Raw genomic sequence first — 17,999 nt, 5'->3', positions numbered from 1 at the left:
TGGAAGCCAGGGTGTGGAGACCCCCTGGTCAGAGCCTCCCACTCCGCTACCCCTGGAATGGAGTGCTTGGCCCAGAGATGTGGCTGTTGATGGAGTTTTTGCTCTGCTCTGCCACCGGGCTGAGTGCTTTGATGGAGGAAACAGGGCCCAAGGGAGCCTCACATCTTGGCCTAGTTCACCTTCTCTGGGAGGCCCTGGGGGACCCCCAGGGCACTGCTTGACCTCCCCCCGGGAGCTCTCCATCTCCAAACACACATCTCCACCTTCTTGGAAACCACTGCTACCAGCCTGCCTACTGACAGTCCCTACCCCTGCGTGTGGGACCCAGGGATAAGGGGAGTCTACAGCATGGAGCAGGAGGTGCCTCTCCATAGAGAGCTGGGCTGAGCAGACCTCCTTCCCCCGAAGAAAGAACAGATTTGAGAGAGGCCAGAGCTGCTATGGATTATGGGTAATCTCTATCTTTTAAATTTGTACTCAGAAAATTGGAGGAGGATTAAAATAAAAAGCGTGATTGATTTGCCCGTTATAACAGAAACGGAATTCTAAAGAACGTGGAGAAGACAAAGTATTGCAAAATCCGTGGGCCAACACTAGCTACTGTACAAGAGCCTTAATTTGAGCTCTGAGCTCCCTGGCAGGCTGAGCAAAGAGGGCAATAATCATGCCCCATGGGGAGGCTGTCTTCTGGCATATGCTGTAACAGTCCCTGTCCAGACATTCCGGTCTCTTTTCCCCTTGTTTAGCTCTGACCGCTAGCCCTGGAATCCCAAGTTCAGGTTTAGAAAGTGTGGTTGTTCCCAGATGAGCAAGGAAAGGAGACCAGGGCTACCTGTAGTTGCAGGAAAGTGGTGGCAGGGAGCAGGGGAAGGGGCAACAAAAGCTCAACCTTGTGCTGGGCTCCAACCAGGCTGGGGTGAGGGGCCCCCTGCTCCCTACACGGAACTTGACATAGAGGGCTGCTCCAAGGAGCAGGGGGCCAGGAGGGAGCTGGTGTGGGCAGGGAGCCTGGCTGGGCGGGGGAGGGAGGGAAGGGCAGCGGAGAAAAGTGGCCGGAGCTGGTCCTGGAGGGGTTAAGGCCTCTGCAGCTCCTGGGGCTGCTGGGGGCCAGGCCGGTAGCCGCTGAGAAGCTCAGAAATCTATTTTTCTAAGCACTTGGCATTTGCCTGAAACCTCAAGTGTATTTTCCCTAAGTTTTATTTTTTCTCTGACCCCAAACTCTGGTAAATTTAAGGGAAATTTAATTATGGTGTTTTGGGTCCATTTACACTTAAACCTTCTCAGCATTTTTTCCAAGACCCTTTTGGAGTTCAGCACGTCTTGGGAGCCTTCTAAATGAGCGTTTTTATTATTATTATTTTTTGAAAAGGCTTCACCACCACCTCCCCCCCAAGCCTTCCTGCCAAGAATAAACAAGCCCGCTCCGCAGGCTCCGGCTGAATTAGGAATCCAGGCCTCAGGGGCCTCTGGGCCAACCCCACGTCACACCCTCCTCCCTCCTGGGCAGCCTCCACCCTCTTCAATGGAATGCCCCTTCCTCTGGGTCCTGTTGGCTCTTCCTGGTGAGTGTCTCCCGCTCTAGGAAGCCCCTTTGAGCTCTGACCTGAGCCTCAGCCGAAGTCCCTCCTCAGGGCCTCGATCCCTGGCCCTTTGCCCCTGCACAGGTCACCCATGGACAAACCTCAGCCGTGCTGCCAGCCGGAGCAGACAAGCTCAGTGTGGCCAGCTGGGTCCAGTGGGCAGGGGAGGCCTCCATCTCTGCCTGCTGGAGGCTACAGACACTAGCCAGTCCAGGCTGGGGCCAGAGGACTCCCAGAACTCTCACTGGGGCAACCTGCATCCTGAGGGACTGGGAACAGGAGGATTCATGGGTAGTGATGGTGGCTTCTGACAACGAAACTCATGCCAGCTCCATCATCAGCTCCCCTTTGACAGGTGGGGAAACCGAGGCACAGACACTCAGATGGCACAGCCTTCACAAGCATGCGGTGGTGGGGTATGGCTGCCCTGCCCTGGGGAGAGTTCTACTGAGCTGGGGAAGGGTGGGTGTTCTCTGCAGCATTCAGGGGGCACACAGAGCAGGCTGGACCCCCCAGCCTCAGGCAAGTGCCCAGCCGCTTGAGGGAGGCCACACCCTCAGGCCCTTCTCCTGGATGCTGGCCTGCAGGGCAGAAGAGAGCTAATTGGAGGAGGCAGCTGTTTGCAGAGTGAACTTGCCGAGGCCAGGCAGAGACTGCTGGCTCTTCCAAGCAGCCGTTGTCGGGAGCCCCGCACTCCTTGTGCACCCCCGGCCAGACTCAGGCCCACCAGGAGCCACGACCCCCGCCCCTGCCCCACCAGCCAGGCCCTCTGCCCAGGAGAATGAGGTGTGGGGACACAACTCCTGCCCCAAGCTTCCCCCATGGCCAGCTCAGTGCCCTGGCTGCTGCCGATGCTGTGGGCAGTAGGGCTGGAAGGTCACAGCGGGCATCTGAGGCAGAGTCCTAGAAGGGCCACCGCCCGTGGCTGCCCAGCTCTGTGGGTCTCCGGGCCTCTGTCTCCCACAGAAGAGGCTCTGACAGCATCTGGGGGGAGGCTGGTCAGGAGGAAGGAGGTGGCTCTGGAAAAGTGCTTAGGCAGGACCTGGGGAGGAAGGGGCTGGTGGGGGTCCTGGGCTTCCTAGAGAAGGGGGTCTGGCTCTGGGGATTCTGGGAGGAAAGGCCTAGCTGTCCTCTGCTGACCCAAGGCCCTGTGGCTACACACGCCCACCCTCTGCAGCCCTGGGCAAGGAGAGGTGGGGAGCAGCTTGCCCCACAGGGCCTTCTCCGCCCCCTCTCGGCCATCTGCTGGGTCTTGAAGGTCAGAGGCTACAGTTCATGTGGGGTCTTGCTTGCCCCTCACAGGATGAGGGCTGCAGCCAGTACACCCGCAGGAAACCTGCTCTGGTCTTATCCTCCCAGGAGACTGGGCCTTCTGTGGGTCCCCCGGGCCCCAAGCTTCTGAAACTGTGCTCCTGGGGAAGCCTGGGGGCAGGAGTGAGTGTGCTGTCCTAAGGCCCCAGCCTGGCCTGGGCACAGGCTGAACACAGGCGGAGGACTGTCTGTTGAAGCTAAAGGGTTGCCCAACGCAGTTGGCAACATACCATCTTACAGATGGGGAAACTGAGGCACAGCATCGCGAAGCATCTCACAAGGGGCCTATCTCAGCAACTATTTGCTCAGGGCACTCTCAATCCGGGGGAGACCTAGGCTTCAGGTTCCTCTGGGGTTCTCTCAGAGACGGGGTGCCCACACCATGCCACTCCCAGCCTCACTTTGCACCTCTGCCTATAGGCCTGCCCTCCCTGTGGGCCCTGATGGACAGCAAGTCCCCACCTGCCTCCAGACTGAGGGCCAACTCTGCCCATGCTCACCCACTCCTCTCAGTCCTGGGAGGCCCTAAGGCTGGGCAGGGTTTGTGACCCCCTAATAGAGATGTCTTTGCAAGGCCTCCCAAGGCCTCCCTCCCTGGCCACGCCTGCCTGCCTTCCCCATGGCCCCAGGCTTCTGACAACTTTATTGTCCAGCTGGTCTGCCCAGCAGGCTGGCGATGTGGTTGGGATAGCCCCCTGGGCCTGGGGGACGCTGACCCCCTACCCAGGCGGAGGGTAGCCATCGTGGCAAGGGTGCCTGGGTAGTGGGCAACTGTCCCACACGGAGCTGTGTCCACACTTGTGCTCACACAGGAATTGAACTCAGGTCAGACAGGGCTGCTCAAGGGGCCACAGCCAGGGAGGGGCTTCATGGGGCCCCCAGGCTCCGGGTGAAGGCGATGGGAGCCTCTCAGGGAAGTGGGAGAAGGGTCTGCTGCCAGGCCTGCAGGGTCAGAGAAGGCCACATGCAGCCAGGCTGGGGGACCAGGGCGGGGAGCAAGCCCAACTCCCCTCCCTGCCGCCAGGCCTGCTTCGTGGGGCACCACCCCTGTCCCAGCCTCCCATCTTCTGGGCTCAGTGGGTGGGGGCAGGGCGACCAGGAGGACAGGGCTAGAGCCTGTGGCTCCGGGTCCAGTTTATCTGAGGACAGGGGTCTGTGCTGCCTCAGTACAGATCAAAGGGACTTATCAGGCCAGGGCTCCCTTCCCATGGCCACCCTCCTCTCCCACTCCCCGCAGTCCTTGCCCCAGATATGCTCCTGCGGCCTCTCTGCCCGACGGGACCCTCCCTCTCGCCTTCCTCCGGGTCATCTCCCAAGGCCTGCCCAGCCCCTGTGGCTCCGTGGGCTTAGCCCCAAACCTGTGGCCTCCGGGGACTCTGGTCTGCAGCTGGGCCCCAGCTGATTTCCGGGAAAGAGCAATAGGGAAGCCCTCTGCCAGGTCAGGATCAGAGGGCCACAGGGTTTGGTCTTTGGATGACGTGCTGGTTCATCCTGAGAAAGAAGGGGAGGTGGGCAGGATATAGGGGGGCCCAGAAGCAGCCTGCCTCCTGGGAGGCTTGCCCATCCCCAGCAAGTGAGGCCTAGAACCCTCATGGGGGTTCATGGGGGCACACCTCTGAGACAAGCCTGTGCCTGCATGCACGTGTGTCCCAGGGAGCAGGCCTGCTTCAGCCCGGAGCACGTGGAGCTAGCTGGCTCCTGCCGGCAGGACACCACGGGCCCAGGCACCCATGTTGCTGAGAAGTTCTCCAGGACTCCACTGCCAGGGCAGCCTGCTGGGCCAGGCCCGGAAAACTGGGTCAGAGCAAGGCTGGGCAGGCTCCCCACACCCGTCCCAGCACGCACCCTGTGAAGGCAGGGGGTTCAGATCCCAGCACTCCCTGGGCCCAGGCCAAGTCTGGGTGCACACGTTTCCACGTGTGCATGGGCGCTCACATGTGCATGCCCGGGGAACACAAGCAGGACCAGAGGCTTCGGCAGACAGCCTCTGCTCAGGGCTCTGGGCCCCCGTCTGGGCCCCCTGGAGACCTGACTTGGCTGAGGGAAACCTTGGGCCAGTGTGCACTACAGGCTAGTCCAAGTCCCAGGCTAGCCTACTAAAGCTGGGTCCTCTGGTGACCCTGGCCAACCCTGGCCAGCTGGGAAAGGGCTCCCTCTCCCAGCCCCTTGGGTCTTTGGGGTGAAGGAGATGACTGAGCTCAAGTAGACAGATGAGGAATCTGCTTTGATTCAAAGAAGTTTGCCACCTGCCCTGGGCCACACAGCAGATCTAGAACCGCTACTCCTCCTCGGCATGCCTCTGGCCATGACTTTCTGGGTCCTGGTTCCTCTTGGCTCGCTGCCGTCACAGGCACCCTACCCCGATTTGCACTGACCATGTCCCCTCCTCCCCCTCTTGGCTTCTGAGAAACTTCCAGGGGTTCAATAATGGGCCTCATTAGTGCTCAAGGTTTTTCCTTCCTGTGGTAGGGGCCTACAGGCCCAGCCCATAGAGGATGGGGATACAGAGGAAGAAGGCCTGTGGCAGTCCCTCCCCCACGGCTGCCAGGCATCCAGTCCATTCCCCGGCCCATCCCTGGGCTGCTTTCTGCCTTCACATTCAAGAGTGGCTGGGGGACAGAACTCTCCATGCGAGCAGAAGAGTGGGGCCATTCACAAGACACACCGGGCTGGGGGCCTGTTCCCTAATTCCCGGTCTGGCCATGCTCTCATGCCCCCTTGGTGTGTCCATCCTGCTGGGCAAGGGGAAGCCGCCAGTCTCTGAAACCAGGAGCTGGGCGAGACTTTGCTGTTTCTGTATTCCCATGTCCCCATCCCACCCCAGCCCCATCTGGCACGGGTGGGCACGCACACGAAGCCTGGTGTATTCTCGTAAAGAGCTTACAGGTTCTGGGCCCCGCGCTGCCATGAGCTCACGGAACTGGTAGCGCCAGAAACCTGGCTGGCTGGGCAGGTGGAGACTGGATGGGGGCGGGCCCACTCTTTGGAGGCCTGCCCACTCAGGCTCTCCCCAACCTGCCCAGCCCTCCACCCCTGAAGATGTCCCTCAGAAGTGGGGAGCAAGGCAAGTGAGCCCCCTTTCCTGTGACCCCTCTGCTCTCCTGACCTCTGAATGCGCCTGTGCCCTTGGGACTTCTGTATCCACAGCCCTGGCCGCCCAGAGCCTCCACCCGGAACCCCCCATCATTCCCGCCCCAGAAGTGGGCTTAGCCCAGAAGGCATTGGGTGCAGGGGTCCCAGCTCAGCTGGTACTTGCTGGGTGGTCTCTGGCATGTTTGTAAGATGGGGACAGTAAAGTTGCCTCCCCATGGATGAGATGACGGGACTCTGGACATCAGAGCACATGGGACGGGCAGGGGAGGGGCTGACTGCAAACCCTTCATGCAGCTCTGTTCTCTCCAGTCCTGAAAGAGTCAGCCCCCTGAAGTCAGGCCCTGCCCACTGTCCCCCACCAAGACCCCTGAAAAGACCCCTGAGGGGGTGGCCCCGAGGCCCCGAGGCCACGGGGAGGAGTCACCCACCACCCCCAGCCTAGCTGATGCACAGACTCTGGGCCAGTGAGACCAAGGGGAAGGGCTGCCTGGGGTGGGGTCTTGAGGTCTCAGGGGTGCTAGAGCTGGGTGGGGGTCACCTCTGTGGTCTGTGGGCTACAACATGCCAGTCTGCTGCGTGGCAGACATCTCTGGTCAATCCCAGCCCTACCCTCCTGCTGTCGCCTGGGACGTGGTCCTCTCCATGCAGCTCGCTCCACCACCAGGTAGCCAAGAGGACTCCCTGAGCCCCCTGAGACCTGGCCCAGGCCCACATTCATGGAGGGGCTCTGTTGTTAATGGAGGGAGCTTCAAGGTGGGATTAGGAGGATTCTGTCCCCTGAAAGTCAAGACCTGTGTCCCCAGAAAAAGACTCCGGCTGCCCAGGCTGGGAAGAGCTGTGTTGGACTGCACCGGGGGCTGTTGGGGGCGAGTGTGGTCTTGAGGACAGCTGGCTCAGGCAGGGTGAGCATAGGCTCACTCTCCACTTGGGCGGGACTCCCAGAGGTCCCGGGATGCACACTAGCCCCTGACCACGGCACCCCACATTTGGGCTGTGCACGGCAGCTCGCTGGAGCCAGTGGGGACACATCTGTCCTGCCAGGTGGGCAGGTTTAGGGACTCTCGAGGAGCACAGTGGCCCATTGACACTGGCCCGAACGTAGCTGTCTTCACCAGGGATGCCTGCCAGTCCCTAGGCCCACCGAGCCCCCCACCAGTTCCCTCAAACCCAGGGCCCTGCCCTTTTGAAACGTCTTGCAGGCTGACCTTGGAGAGAAATGGGAGGCCAGGGGCTAGGGCTTGACTCCCTTCCCATTCCGCACTCAGGACGGGACTTGTCACAGAGCCCAGCGCCTGCCATCTCAACTCTACTGCCGTCTGGACATGGATGGCATCGGCTAGAGCCCTTGGGAACAGGAAACTCACCCCCGCTCAGGACTCCCCTTCCACCCGGGAGGCGGCTTAGGACTCAAGTGAGTCCCCGGTCTTGGGCCAAGGAGAGGCAGGTGAGAGAGGCGTGTGTTTATGTGGGTACAAGAAGGGCTCTGGGCCCTCCTGGGGGCCTGAGAACTAGCTTTCCCTGATGACCTGGGCCCTATCCACCCCTCGGGCCGGTTTTGGCCAGGGCCAGGGCTGTAGGTGCAGGAGGGGCTTTGGCGAGGCCCCTACCCCATCTGGGCCCCGGAATAGAGATGGAAGGAAAGCACATCCTTGGGCGCCTGGGTGGCTCAGTGGGTTAAGCCTCTGCCTTCGGCTCGGGTCGTGATCTCAGGGTCCTGGGATCGAGCCCCACATCGGGCTCTCTGCTTGGCGGGGAGCCTGCTTCTCCCTCTCTCTCTCTGCCTGCCTCTCTGCCTACTTGTGATCTCTCTGTCAAATAAATAAATAAAATCTTTTAAAAAAAAATAAATAAATAAAAAAGGAAAGCACATCCTTGTCTCTGAGCAGTAGACCCCCCACACTTGTGCTGTGTGGGTTTGAGCTCTAAGCTGCTGAGAAAACACAGCTTTTTCACCCTAGACTTCCTTAGGCCGAGAAAACAGAAACACTCCAGAACCTAGGGACGGATGGTCATTGCTTGATCCTGAGCTCCCTGGAAGCCAGGGCAAAGAGAGAAAGCAGGTACTGCTGCTCTCCATGTCCAGGAAAGACCAGCATAGGAGGTTCAGCTGGGGGGACAGCTCGGCATTCTATGCCCCCAGCCTGCAGCTATGTCCTGCTGAGAGCCTTGATTTCACTCCAGGCAAGGGATAGCTGAGGGGCGCCAAGACAGGACATCTGGGGCTCAAGGAGCTAGCCCATGCTGCCTGGGCATAAGGTGGGGCCATGGCTGGAGTGGGACCTCTGGGATGGGCCCAGCCCTGCTGGCTACTGTATCTTTCCAGGGTCACCAACCTCAGACACCTACATGGCTGCTCGAGCTTGACCTTGGGCCCTGCCCCGGGTCCTGCCTCACAGGCCACCAGGGGTCCTGCCCAAGTCTGCACAGGACCACACCACTCTCTACTCAGGAGCCCTGTGGCTCTGGGGCCCCAGGGCCCCTGACTGACTCTCGGCACAGCCAGGGACTCACAGATCAAGCTCTCTAACCACCCCTGTGCCAGTCAGTCCTTGGACCCAGGGCTCATCTCTACATCGGGGGCTTTGCACAAGGCTCCCTCTCTGTGGAGCTCTGCCCCTCCTCCCCCTCCCAGCGCCCCACCATAGCCACTCACCGCTCCTTGGGTGCCACTTCCTCCGCAAATCCATCCTTGTCCACTTGCAGCCACGGGCAAGGGCCTCTCAAGACAGCCTCCCCCCAGGGGACCTGAAGCCCCAGCTCCAACCAGGACACAGGCTGGGACCTTGGGGACCTTGAGGCAGCTGGGCAGCGGGGGGCTTAGGGTGTGCGGGCCCTTGACAGCCAAGGCCCAGCCACCACCCCTGTTCCTGCCCTGCCCCAGGAGTGTGGAAGATGGGGGCCTGCAGGGGACCCTGAGGGGTGACTTCTTGGTGGCTCACCCCCTACTCTCTAGGCCAGCTGGCCCAGGGCTTCCCCTCCAAAGTGAAGAAGTGAGGGGTCCCTGCCCCCGCAAAGCCAGAGAGGAGCGCCCTTCTCAAGGGACTCAGGTCCCCTGCCAGACTGCCTGGGCAGGGTGAGGGTGGAGGGGGCCTACTGTGGGCCTGGGTTTCTCTGGATAGTGGGACAGGGTGGGGGGTAGGCCTGGGCCCCCAGCTCTCCCCTTTATTCCCCTTTACTCCCTGCTGTGAATCAGGCATGCATTCAGTCCACAACTATCTTCCTAGCACCCCCAGTTGCCAGGTCATCTAAGGGCACTAGGGGCTCCCATGCGCCCCACGCACCAGGTCTTGCCCCCTAGGCCACAGCCCTGGGAGCTCTCAGTAAGCCCAGACCTGGCCCTCAGCACTGCGACACCTCACTTGTCTGGTGTTCCCTGGGTCCTGCCTGGGGGAGGTGGGCTGCTGTGCCTGCTTGGGGGACATTTCCAGACCTGGCAGGCTGTTGACCCTGGCCAAGGCTGCCCCCCCACCAGCACTCTTTCTCCTCCCAGCCAGGTGCACCCAGGAGACAGGCGGGTGAGCTCATCTTCCCAAGCAGGATGGAAGGAGGTATCCTCATGGGGACACACGCCGCCCATGGGCACTGAGCCAGCCCCCCTCCCGTCCCCCAGTTCTCTCCCGAGTGGGGGCCCTGGCACCCAGGGCTTTATGTCTCCCAATCAGCCACTACCCCCTGGGACTACCCTCCCTGGGCTCAGGTTCCCTGGCATCTTGCCTGACATCCTCCTATCCTGGCCTGAAACAGGGCCACTGACATGGCCACAGAGGGCCACGAAGCCTGGGGTCCTGTCCAGGTGATCCGTCTGGGTGAGGACAGATAACAGTGCGCACAGTGTCAGCCAGTCGCTGGCCTGAGGCTGGCTCTGTGAGCAGAGTGACTCCTTGGTGTCCTTGGACTCCGTGACTTCTTGGTGGCTCACCCCCTACTCTCTAGGCCAGCTGGCCCAGGGCTTCCCCTCCAAAGTGAAGGAGTGAGAGATCCCTGACCCTGCAAAGCCAGCGAGGAGCGCCCTTCTCAAGGGACTCAGGTCCCCTTGAGGGTCAAGTTCTTGGGCCATGGGCTGTCTCATGGGATGGGCCTCTACCTTTAGGGGCCCTGTGGGGAAGAACACACCTGCAACCAAGTGTCCTTCATCCCTCCAATGGGGTTTCCATGAAGGTACTGTGCTCTTTCTGGGGTGCGGGAGACCTGTCCTGGCCATGCTTGTGGGCATTAAAACCCTGATGGGTCCATCCATGTGGAGCCCCCGAAGACCAGGCCTGGGGCTGACAGGATCCTGACTCCGTGGGGCTGATGGTGTGGACAGTGAAGAGTGCACAGGGGGAAAGGTAAGGCTGGATGAGAGCTGGTGGCAGGGTGGGTGGGGGCCACCAGGCAGGGTGAGGGAGGTGGAGAGCAAGGGTGGGTGAGGGGAGGAGAGGTCAGCTGGCCCAGCTGTTGGAGGAGGGGCTCAGCCTTCAGTTTCTGCAGGCACTGGTAGCACCAAGGGCTATAGTATAGGCAGGAGTGTGACATGATCCGATTACAATTTGGCTGTGGCAAGAGGGGTAAGAGGAGAGAGGCTGTGTGGTCACTTGGTCCACCGAGAGGACCCAGGTCTGCCTGTGCCTGCTCTGGACCCAGGAAGGCCTGCACAGGGTCCCCCTAACAGCTGACATTGGGAACACTGGGGGGCGGGTGGGACAGAGGAGGGGGGCTCCTGAGCAGAGGGGCAATGACGGCTCAATCCGGCCCGTCACCGCTCAATGGGCCCTTGTCCCTGGCCATTGAGTGCTGCATTCCCGGCCCCCTGGCGACGGCCTGGCCATGGCCATCTCCGGGGAGGCAGGAATGTGGCGGGCGGGGCTCAGGCTGGGGGTGGGGGCTCCCGTTCTCACGCCCGAGGCCACTCAGGCCGACTCAATTGGAATTTAAATGCTGGCCATTGTTGTCCCCAGAATAGCCAGGAGTCAGCACTGCCCTGGGGGCTGGACCAGGCCTGGACTGGAGCAGCAGCCAATCAAGCAGACCAGCCCCTTCTCTCCTGTAGGCAATACCCCAGTCCCTTCCTCCAGGCAGCCCTCCTGGACCCTTCCATTCCTCTCTACTTGAGTCTGACTGACAAAGACAGTTAGGGCAGGGGGTTTGCTGGCCTCTGCGGGCCCTTGAGCCTCGGCTAGAGGGAGCACAGAACCCTCAGGGAGGCCTGACCTGGGCAGAGGGAATTCCCAGAGCTGGGAGGGGGCTCAGTATCAGGGGACCCTAGAAAGCAGCAGGTGGGGACCCTGCCTGCCTGCCTGCCTTTCAAGGAGCTCAGATCCTCCAGGAGGCTAAGAGTTGACTGTGGGTCCCTGCTGGGACCCCAGGAAGGTACACAGTGAGGGTGGGACTGGGCTCACAAGGGCACAGGGGAACCCATGCAGGCCTGCCGCCCCCCAGCACCCAGGCTTGGGGCCTCTGATCCTGTCTCCCCCAGAGGGCCCATGATGCATCGTGGGACAAACCAAATGCCAGACTGAGCCAGCCCCCAGCCTTTGTGGGAGCCCTTAGTGTGACACTTGATTCCTGGGCCTCATTGCCCTGAACCACCCCCATCCAGGGCAGCTCACAGCCCCCAGGCTGGGGAGGCCTGTCCCCTGGTCCCCCCACCGTCCACTCTGGCCCTAGTCTGTGTGCTCTCCAAGGGCCAGGACAGCTGATGGGAGGATGCCTGTCTGCCCCCACCCCCAGCCCGGCCCCTTCCCACCACCTCTTCCTCTCGGAGACTTCATTCATTTATTTATTTGCTGAACCTCTGACGTCCCTGAAAGGGGCCTTTGTCCGCACAGACAATCAGTGTGGCACAAATGGAAATGGACTTGTGTTTGAGGAAAGTCTAGTGTGTGTTTCTGTGGGGGTGGGGGCTATGGCCTAGGCTGGAGGTGGGGGAGACAGCCAGCCGGGGGCACCATGAGCTTCCCACCCCAGGCCACAGACACCCATGGGCAAAGGACACAGACCCAGATCCAGCCCTAGAAGCCCTGTGGGGAAGTCAAGAAGAACAAACTCTTAGCTCTCATGGCCAGCAGTCTTCCTCACAGAGGCAGAGCTGGGGGTGGGTAGAGGGGCACCGAGTAAACAGCCTGAGGCCACAGGACCCTGATGTGCAGGGAACAGTGCCTCAGGCCCAGGGAACAGCCTCACAGGATCCCTGAGGGTGGGCCCTGCTGGCAAGTATGAGGGCTTAAGGGGACTGAGGGGGCAGAGGCCAGCCAGGGGGTTGCTGCAAAGCCTTACTAAGGTGAGTCCTGGGGACCTGGCCAAGGGGTATTAGGCCAGGTTCTCCACAGGCTATGAGGGAGGAGGTGAATGCAGGGGCCCAGCGGGAGGGGCGAGGCCTTGGGGAGGGTGAGAGGGGTCAAGTGTGGTAGGTCCCCCTGACAGCAGCAGCTGCTGCGTCGCTCTGTGGGAGGCTCCCCACACGAGTGACCCCGAGGAGAGCAGGGTTAGAGGGTGGAGGATTCAGGGTTAGGCTGCCGATCCCTCAGGGCGTGAGGTCTGGCAAGGTCAGGACACTCTACCACATCCCTGCCCTGTGCTGCTAATACGTGGCCCAGCCCATCCTAGAGGATCCACCCTGAGCAGGATGGTGGAGGCTGTCCTCTTCCCAGATGGCTTCTTGGTGGAAGTGTTTGTGACTGGAGGGAGAAACAGCCAGAGCAGCACAGCTCATAGGCTGGATGGGCACCTATTCCCTCCTGAGCCCGGCCAGGGCCCTCGGCAAGCCCCCCTGCCCCAGCACCCACCACCTCATCTCAGGTGCTGCTCCAGCCAGCCCCAGCCTCCAACTGAACATGGCCCCTCACGGGCAGGAGAGGCCAAGAGTCAACAGGCATTGGTGTGGCCAGCTGGCCTGGAGGAGTGTGTGGGCCACTGAGCTGGCCGGGTGTCTGTCTGGCGGCCATTTGTCTGTCTTGCCCACTTGAGGTTGGCTGTGCTCACCTGGTTGAGGGAGGTGGGACCCCCGGCATCAGCTGCGGCCCCTGGGACTGCTGTCTCCAAAGTAGGGGCGGGAGGGCCGGGCAGGAAGCCAAGGGAAGAACCTCTCTGTCCAGGGCCAGGCAGGTCATGCGCAGGGTCCCCAGATCCCTGTGGAGGGGCTGCCTCATAAGGGGCGCTGAGGGCCTGAGGTGTGGGCACAGCTTAGGACTCAGGTCTCCACGGGTATGTCAACTGGCAGCTGGGAGCCTGTAGGTAGCTCCCTCCGGGGACAAGCTCTGGGGCTATGGATGCCTCAGTCAGCCCCTCATGGACCAAGTCCCCTGGACCTGAGCGCTCAGCAGTCTATCCTCCCAGGGAGCACCTGCTGACCTGACAAGTTGACACATGGGACTGTTGGCCACGCTGACTTGGGCCCCTGCCAACCTGTCTCAGGCCTCAGGTTGCAGAGGCCAGCGTAGAAGGCAGGCACTGTCCCTCGGGTGATCTGCATGGGGCCCCAGGGCCGGGGGACTCCTGGCAGGAGCAAGGGGCAAGCATGGAGCTCATGGAATCCCATGAGCCTTCCCCTGCCCAGCCCCCACTGCTCCACCCAAAAGCCCACAGCCACCCTCTGCCATGGCCCAGGGCATGCCTTCCTGAGAGCAAAGCCATGTGGCTGGGATGTGCTCAGACCAGCACCTGGGGACAGCGTCCATGTGGGATAGGGTCGTGGGGGATGTTGGAACTGGACTCAGTGGCCATAGGGGCTGCCCTGGGCCCAAGGGAGCAGGTCTGGAAAGCTGTCGAGGTCCAGGAGTGGCCTTTGGTCAGCCTAGGGTTGGTGTCCAGAAAGTGCCCACTGTGTGTGTGGCCCAGTTAGGGGTATAGAAGACTAGCAGGGGTATGAATGGCCCAGGACTTGCAGGCAAATCCCCAAGATGTGGGGACAAAGTGGCGGCAAGGGACAGTCTCCCCAAGCAGAAGGCCTCGCTGGCGCCAAGACCCCAGGGAGAGGCCCGGCTGGGCCCATGGCCATCAGACAGCAGCTTCTGCAGAGACAGCAGTCCTCATCAGCTGGGGGAGGCAGAGAAGGAGGAGGCTGGGCAGTGAGGCCAGCCCTGCAGAGCTATGGAGGGCACCCATGAGGTGGGGGGACCTGGTGGCCAGTGGGAGGGCTGTAGACGCAGTGTGAATGGAAAGCTGTTCTAGAGGACTCGCAGAGAGCTCCAGGCAGTCTGGCCCTGGGGAGGGCTGTGCCTAGGGCTAGAGAACAGGCTGAGCCCTCGGGGGGTTTAAAGCCCCAGAAATATGAGTCCCTCCCATGTCCACCTCACCCCCTTCCTAGAGCCCAGCACCCCACTACCCATGTCAGCTCTGGGGGATCAGAGCAGATGGGCCCTCCAGGCAGAGACGCACACCTCCATAGAACCCCCAGGAGGAGCCGCCCTCCCTGGGAACCCCCTCCCCAGCAGGGAGGGCTAGGAGGGGCAGAGTCTGGAGTCAGGGGCTCCCCAGAGCAGACCCAGCAAGTCTGTGGCCTGAGAAAGGAGGATATGTGTGCTTGGTGAGGAAGCCCAGCTGTTTGGGCAAGGAAGTACACAGGACCCTGAAGGCCCGCAGTGAGAACCCCAAGGGGGAGAGACCCCACAGGCCAAGAACGAGGAGCTGTCCTGTTGTGGTCACCCCCTGGGGACTGTGTGGGCCCAGGGTGCCCAAGGGAGGGTGCTGTGAGAGCGGTAAGCCCACACCCGTGTGCACACTCTTCCCAGCCCCCGACCTGACCTAGATCTCCTGGCCACCTGAGCAGGAAGGGAGTTGGGATGTGAGATTAAGCCTCCCCCAGCTCGGGTCCTGAAAGACCAAGCCAGGAGGGCCTCCTCCTGTCCTGTTGTCCTGCGTCCTGCCCGCCCCCACCCCCACTGCCCCGCTCACCCGCCCTGGAACCCACCTTATCTGGGGCAGATCGATCGGGGAGGGGCTGGGACAAGGGTCCTGCTAATCTCTCTCTCTCTCTCAGGGGAAGGCCTGCCAGGTTTGCAGCGGGTGGGGGTAGGGGGGTGGGTTGGGTTTCTAGTTGGCCCTGTCCCAGGCGCCGACACCTGCCCTGGGTGCGACGGGCTCATTCTGCTGCTGTCACGGATAGCACCTGTGGCGCTCACCGGCTGTCCCGGGGACAAGGGCTGGCACCAGCCCTGGCCCAGTAGGGGGGTGGGCTCGAAGGGGCAGGCCCCAAGGGAGGGGTAAGTGGAAGCGAGAAGCTGCCCCCCTTCCCATCAGCTTCTCTCAGGGGCTCAAACTGCCCCATGCTCCTTTGTGGCTGCCAGGCACCTCCCTGCCCCCAGAGAGGCAAAAGCCAGTGCCCCAAGGGGACAGCAGGGCGGGGGGACTCCTGGCAGGAGCAAGGGGCAAGCATGGAGCACACTCGGGGGTCCAAGGGGACCCCCTTCCTCCAAGAACACAAATGGCCCTTGTACCTGACTGGCCTCAAGGCCTGGGTCAGATGAAGTAGCCAGAGCTGAGGAGGCGGAAGTTGGCCAAGGGGGGCTGCCAGCTGCAGTGCAGCCATCGGACCAACACAGGCTTGGCCTCACCCCATCCCAGCCTGGCCCAGCTCCCCGGTCCGGCTCCTGGGACACCCGTCACCCGACCCTGCGGGCAGGGGGCAAAGGCACCCTCCTCCAGCCTTTGTCTTCCACCCTGGGAGATGGGCTGGCCTGTCCCGGGGTCCCTTGCCTTCGCCGGGTCTCTGGGACCATGTGTTGGGGTGCCCACGGAGCTGGCTTTGGCCAAACCCTCTGCTGGGCTCCGGCTTTTCCAGTAAACTGGGTCACCACACGGCCTCCAGATCTCTCTGTGCGGACCGTCGACCTTTTCCCTGGCTGCAACAAATATTCACGGAGCCCTAAGCCTGTGGGGGGCCGGTCCTGAGGCCTGTGGTTGTCCAGGAACCCAATGTCCACACGTATGAGCACAGGTCGGTGGTTCACGTCCGTGTGCATGGACAGTGTGCATGAGGGTCAGGCTGGTCAGGACCTAGCCTCCGGGTTCCCCTCAGGGGTCAGGTCAGCAGGGTGGGGAGCCCGATGTGCACTGCTGGCCAAGAAGCCCCCTACACTCTTGCTCCCCTCTGGGTATCTGCCCACCAAGGCCCCTGTCCCACTTCCTGTCCTGGGCCCCACAGACACAGTCTGTGACTCGAGGGGCAGACCCGGAAGTCCCAGCAGACGCTGGGGGCCCTGGCCCTAAAAGCATCCCCAACTGACAGACTGCAGTCCCAGCCTCTCAGAGGCCCCGCACACCCAGCCTGGCCTCCAAAGCTCAGAGAGTAGCACAGGACAGGCAGCAGTGTGGGGTAAGCCCGTTCCTGGTAAGCCTGACACCAAACCCCCCAGCTGGCCATCTCGGTCTGCAAGTGCCCTGTCTCCCTTCACCAACTGAGTCCTGTGTGTCCCACTCGGCCCCAAGCGCCCCAGTGACCGGAAGCCCTGGGTTGGGAGAGGTCTGGGCTGCCCCATCCAAACTGACCTGGGCTCCCCTGGTCACCTTCAGAGGTTTCTGGAAGATTCCCCTGGTCCTGATACCCATCCTCTAGGGCTCCCGTCCTGCCCCCCTCAGCCCCTCACTTCTCCCTCCCAGGGCCCTGGGAGGCTGCTCTGAATGGGAAGGATGGAGAGGGAGCCCCCTGTGTCTTAAGCCAGCTGCCAGGACAGGTACCTCTGCCCTCTGCCTCTGCCCCAGCCCCCACCCCTGCGGCGCCCGCCACTTGCCCTCCAGACCCTGGCTCCTGCCTGGCTCCTGGCCCTGGGAGGGTGTCTTGACTTCTGAGTGTGGGCTGTCAGGGGGTTTTGCACAGAGAGGGGGCCTCCTGCATCAGGTGTCTCTCCGTCACAAGGATGTCTCAGAGCTCCACTGGGCAGGTGGACACAGATAGGGGAAGGCCCGTGGGCTCCCCTCTGGAATGGTCCCAAGCCTCCCCTCCCCCACCCCGCCGCTCCTGCGCCCCCCTGGCGCGGAGCCCAGCAGCCCACGGAGCTCATTAGTGCAGCGGCAGCCCCGCCGAGCTCTCTTTAATTGGGGCCGGCAGGACGTGAGAACCTGGGGACCCTGTGCCCGGGCTGCGGGGGGAGGAGGCACCTCCCTGCGCCGCCTGCAGCGGGCCCAGATTATCTCGGCTCAATGGGCCCAGCGAGTGGTAATTAAAGCTGCCCGCCTGGGCTGCAGCGACAGAGGGAGGCTCTGGTGCCCTGCCCCGTCAGACCGTCAGACAGGCAGTGTGTGCCCTGTGCCCATGAGTCCCAGGAGGCCACCTGCACTCCCCAGCTGGCTCCCCCATCCCCGCTGCACTCACTGGCCTCCAGGACATGCCTCAGCTTCCCCTCCTGAGTGGGGGCATGGGTGAGTGGGCCATTCCAGGATCCTCTGGGGACCCCGCAGGCCTGCCGCCGCCCAGACCCCCCACAAGCTGCCCACAGCCTTGCCTCAGTGCCGGACACTGGACCCTACCAGAAGGGCAGCCCCCACGGGGCTCTGGGAGGCTTGGGCTGAGCCTAGTGTGTACAGGGTTGGGTCCCCACGGGCATATCCACAGGGCCTGATGGCTGCAGGATACCCGTGGCTGTTTGTAGCTCCTGACCACCCGAGCTCCCAGGCCATCCCTTCTGAGCCTCGAAGCCTGGAAGGCCCCAGGCAGAGGGGCCAGACTGGTCCAGGGAAGATGCAGGTGACAATGCAGGGCCACAGCCTCTCCGTGGCCTGACACCCTTTTTGCGATTGCTTCCAGAAGAGCAGCTCCAGAAGTTCCAAATGTCCTTAGGGCAGGGGAGGGCCTGGTACAGGCTGGCCGAGAGGGGTTGGGTGGCCAGGGTGAGTGAGACGCTGGGGGTCCAACTAGGGCAAACACACGCTGGGGGATGGTGTCAGAGGCCTTGAGGCCTGGCTTCTGGCATCTGCGGCCATGGGGACGTGGAGGGAATGGGGGTCCTCTGCTGCTGATAGGCCTGTGGTGGGGCCTCAGCCAGTCACCCCCACACCAAACCTGTCATTAGTTGATCGGGTTTCCCGAGGCAAACCCCAGGC

This window comes from Mustela erminea, chromosome 2, assembly GCF_009829155.1.
Source record: "Mustela erminea isolate mMusErm1 chromosome 2, mMusErm1.Pri, whole genome shotgun sequence".
Taxonomy (NCBI): domain Eukaryota; kingdom Metazoa; phylum Chordata; class Mammalia; order Carnivora; family Mustelidae; genus Mustela; species Mustela erminea.
The sequence above is the reverse complement of the archived record's forward strand: the minus strand, read 5'-3'. Positions refer to the sequence as shown.